The sequence below is a fragment of the Sinocyclocheilus anshuiensis genome, unplaced genomic scaffold, assembly GCF_001515605.1.
Source record: "Sinocyclocheilus anshuiensis isolate Anshui unplaced genomic scaffold, SAMN03320099.WGS_v1.1 scaffold183, whole genome shotgun sequence".
NCBI classification, from domain to species: Eukaryota; Metazoa; Chordata; class Actinopteri; order Cypriniformes; family Cyprinidae; genus Sinocyclocheilus; species Sinocyclocheilus anshuiensis.
The window spans coordinates 2,814,087-2,819,553 of record NW_015548309.1 but is presented as its reverse complement, the minus strand read 5'-3'; positions in this window follow the sequence as shown (position 1 = coordinate 2,819,553).

Sequence of the window (5,467 nt, the reverse complement as noted above, 5' to 3'; positions counted from 1 at the left end):
GCGTAATGGTTTTTATACTGTACAAACTGTATGTGCTATTGCCCTACACCAACCCTACCCCTAAACCTACCCCTTACAGGAAACTTTGTGCATTTTTACTTTCTCAAAAAAACTCATTCTGTATGATTTATAAGCTTGTTTCCTCATGGGGACCTCAAAAATGTCCCCACAAGGTCAAAATTTACTAGTATTACTATCCTTGTGGGGACATTTGGTCCCCATAACGTGATAAATACCAGGTACACACACACACACACACACACACAGCTGCAAATAGGAAAGACACTCCATAAGCATTGTGCCTTTGTGAAAAGTAAATAGGCCCTTTAAGCTTTGAGGAGGAAGCCTCACAGACGCAGGACGCCTTCAGCAGATCCACATCTATAAGTCCTGAAGCCGGGAGACGGCCACAGGTGCTCCGGCGGATCACGCGCTCAATGGGGTTCTTGTTCTATTTTCAGCTTGCTTTTCATACACATAAATAAAAAACAGCTGTATTTCAAGAGGACATCCGGAATCCTGTACATGTGGTGCGCAGGATTTTGTGTGCATGGATGCAAGAGAGTGTTTTATTATGGTAGTAGAAGGGAAAAACATACAATATGCCTGTAGGAAACGCACATATGAGCAGATCCAAGCCAATTCAATTTCATCCTACGCTAAAACTGCAAATTGTGTAATGGTATCTTATAGTAACTCTCTTATAGTCCTGCCCACATTTGAAAATGTCACACTGTACATTACATCCCTAATTAATATTCATGAGTCTAATTAAGGTTTTGTAATGTATTTTTAGTGAGAACTCAATTGATTTTCAAATAACTTTTAGCAAATGAGTAACTTTTAATTCATCTATTATTGGCTGCATGCACAAAAATATAAATCTGTATTTGGTCATATTCTGAATATTTATTGCAATAGCCATTCCAATAATATTTTTTTGTTCATTTTCATGTTCTGTAAGGGAATCATGGGACTTCCTAGTGCTGCAAACACCTGAATTCGGTTTGAAAGTAATATGAGAAAAGTATTGTCTTTTGTGCTTTCTCAAATTCATCTTTTTGTACAAAAAGCAGCACTACTGCACACACAAACATATCGGCTCACAGTGAGCTGTGTGTTTCAATGCCAAACTCATTTAAATTGCCCACAGTTAATGATCCCTGCTTCCGAATGCACACGGGGATGGATCTGCAAAGAATTATTCTTCACAAAAATATTCTCTGGGTCTTCAAAAAACTTCTATAAAACCAATACAGTTATATGAACAACCTATAATTCACAATTTCATGTGAGCAAGAATGTTGTTGTTCCAGATTAATTGTTATATTAATTGTTATAAATTGAGTGAATGATTCAATGACTCCTTCCTGAATGAATCAGTGGTTTTGAACGAATTGGTTAAATGAATGACTCAGTGAGTGACTCACTCATAAAGACAGTCACTTGTCGCCACCTACTGGTGTAATGATGTAACCTGCAGAAACAGTTGCTGAAAAATCCACCTTAAAGGGATAGTTCACCCAAAAATGAAAATTTGATGTTTATCTGCTTACCCCCAGGGCATCCAAGATGTACAGTAGGTGACTTTGTTTCTTCAGTAGAACACAAATTATGATTTTTAACTCCAACTGTTGCAGTCTATCAGTCGTATAATGCATGGCAATGGTAACAAAATCTATGAGAGTAAAAAAAAACATGCACAGACAAATCCAAATTAAACCCTGTGGCTCATGACGACACATTGATGTCCTAAGACACGAAACGATCGGTTTGTGCGAGAAACCGAACAGTATTTATATCATTTTTTACCTCTAATACATGTCCAACTGCCTTGAGCGCGCGCACGGCATCCGGTGCATGAGGTGTGTACACGCTCTGGCATAAACGCCATAGAAATAATAATAATAATAACAATACAAAATTAATAAACATGACAAAGCTCATAACAAAATCACTAAAAGTGAGTGTTTATACTGCCATTCTTTGCTCAATTTTAGATGCCTTTTTTGTTTGTATTTTTGTATTTATCCACCACTTTAGAAATTTCTTAGTGTTCTTTTTCTCTGATATTACATTTGTAATGCCAGAGCAGAAGAGTGATACCATCAACTGGGTCAAACCTCTCAGTTCCCTAAGTAAAACCACCCACAAAATCACTGCCACAACTGCTTTACAACTGTTTTTACAGTCTTTTTCACTTCTTTATAAACATTACATTTAATTGCCAAGATGATTCTGCATTACTCAGTTCATTCCTTCTTCTGTGTAATCTGTATTCACGTCACTTTTATGAGCTAATGAAGGAGATAGAGGGATTTTCTAACATTTCTCACTAACATTAGCTCGTATTTGAACGGATGGATGTCATCCTTGGTTAGTTTTCCCCATAAATTAAATGTAAAATCCGGTTGCCAGGCAACACAGAGAAAACCAACATTCCATTACACTTCATTGAACTGAAACACCTGAATTAAGATGCTGTATATTCTATTACTGCATAACTGAATCAATTAGCAGTTATTGTTTCCCTGCTGCCATTGACACCAGACATCACAGCCTGGGAGAAGCAGAACAGAAACTATAACAAGAAGCATCACATCCTTCCGACTCACAGCTTCTTATGAATTTTTTTGGTTTCCAAGATGTATGGAAATGCTGTAAACACTGATTCCCACCTGCTTGCACTGATTTTTTTCAGACTGACTTGGAGAGGAAGAAAAATCTTTTTATAGACGTTTTCTGAACATGAAACAGCCACAGCTGAGCATTTCTTTAGGGTGTTTAAGACATAAGCTCTATTTCAAAACCTAGTGAGCTGCCCATCTATGTAGCATTAATAGGCATCTTCAGCAGGCTGCTCAAAGGAGGCAGGCAGCATGCTTGTGCTGTCTTATAAGGGGTCATTCACATACGTTCCTGTTTTCAAAAACAGCAGGATTGAATGCAAGGGTCTCCAGAGGCATTTCTAATAGCTGAATTACTTTACCACAATGCTAATTCTGCTAAAAAAAAAACTGAGATGTGTGAGACTACATGTATTGTTTGTAGATAAGGTAATCCTAGAAGAAAAGTTAATCACAGGCCAACTTTGGCCCATGGCCCTGGTTTAGGCATCTCTGGCCTAAACTAATAAAATTAGATATTTTACCCAATATTTCTGTGTGATATGTATTGTTTGGTTTTTCCTTTGTGAAAAAGAAATGTGCTTAACTGTGTTGAATGTGCACTTGTAGTGTACTTCAAATCTGTATAATATAATATATACTGTATACAGAAATTTTCATGAAATAAAAGGAAACTTAAAATAAAGAACACTACTAAAATAGAGAACACTTTCACGACTATGTGTCTCTGACTTAAGCACACTTTTAAAAAAGTACATTTTGTAATATTGTCAAATTGAATGTTTTACATTAAAGTACATTATAAATCATCACGTTTTAACAATCTAGCTTTAAAGTACATTTATTTTGATGTGTTGACTAGCATTCTGCACATGTAATGTATTTGATTATTATTTCAACTGTAGTGTGTTATTTGATATTGAATATAATTTTGAAATTAATATTTAATACAAGTTAAATGTACGATATTGCATCTTCGTTATAAATGTGTGACTACAAATATATTTAAAACATGACATACATGTTTTAATATAATTGACATTAAAGTAGCCTATAATTTAGTTTATCATACTTGAATGCTTGTCATTACATTCAACAGTACACTTTAAGTACACTTTAATCATATTTAAAAAAAAATAAATAGAATTATGAAATTACATATAAAGATGTACTTAAAATGCTAAAGTCAAGCTAAAAATGTAATATACATTAAAACTATAATATATTTTAATTTAATTGTAAATAACATACAATTAAGTGTCTGATAGCATTACACTGAATTAGCACTTAGGCACATTATTTTCAAATATATTATTTTAATAAGTTGCTACTCTTTTGAAAAGTATGCTAAAGTATGCTAAACTCTGTTGAAATGAATTGCAGTCTCATGTACGAACAATATTTGAGAGTTCCAAATAGTCAATAATGAGGTTCCATGATCAATGTTGTCTTAAAAGGCAGCTCCCTATGTAGGCAGTATACATTGATACCACTGTGACAAAAACATTGTCATGAATATAAAACTTAACAGTGTGTTTGGTGTCATTTGCTGCCATTTTATCAGTTTCCTTAAGAATGCCTTTATATTTCTACGGACGTGTTGCTGTACGTAGAGAGTCAGAATGAAAGAATGCAGCCTGCGTTTCTCTGTTAGAATATATTATTTAAGGACGTCTTGGTGAGCGCTTTAAAAATGGATGCATGTCGTGGTGGGCTGCTCTGTGCTGTCAGTATTGGGGCATCAAGTCAATGGAGACAACACAGACAGGCTCTGAATGGACAGAGAGATCTTGTGGTCTACAGGGTGGCACTGCTCTACACGGACAGCCGGTCTTGTCATATGTAATAAAATGATGAAATGGAAAGAAAAATACAGATTTGACATGGCCGGAGCATTTCATGTTACTGAAAATGTCCATACTGGGTGTGCTGATCACTGTTTTTACAGCCACATGTGTTTTTATGATCTTATTTTTTCATCGTGTTGTTTCGGGGGAACATGATCGTATGGTGGTTGAGATTTGTGGTTATTCTGCAAGATCAATCAGCCTGCCTTTCCATCTCTCTCTCTCTCACGCACCGCGGTTCTGTGGGTCAGCAGAAAGACATCTCAGGGGCAGCGACAAGAAAAAAAAAAAAAGAGAGGAAAAAAAGAGAGAAGTGCATGAAATTATGAACTGCGTCAGAAGACGGTAGTCACGCAACCCAAAGCAGTCAGAACAAAGTAACCTTGGCCCTCAGCAAAGAGACAGGACTGCTGCACTGACGGCCAAGGCTTAGTCGACTGAATGAGCAAATTCATAATAGCATGGTGAAGTCACATGGTACACGCATATCATTTTAAGTATTCAAGGGCAAGACGTCTATTTCCTAAAATCGTGTATATCAGTTTATCTACATCAAACTTCAGTGTTTCAGCAATGAACAATCTATTTAGTGGTGTTTGCTAAATGCAAGAGCCAATTTATAATTATTTTATTATTTTAAAACTATTACTGTCAGTTTTAAAGTATTTAGCATGAAAGGCATGGTTGCTATACATACAATATTGTATAAACATCAGTATGAACAACAAGAGAAGTGACAAAAATAGAAAAATAACAAATAATATTGGGCTAATGAAATAAAAAATAAATAAAAACAACAATATAAAAAATAATAATGTAACATTGGGATTAATAATATTAAATAATATTAGGATCTATTTATATTGGGATTTCTCCCCCATTATTATTATTATTATTATTATTATAGTATTTATTTAATAAGGATCAGAATATCACAGACGTGGAGGCAGGCTTTTCCTATGGTACCATAAGTAACAGGTTTCTTATATAGTT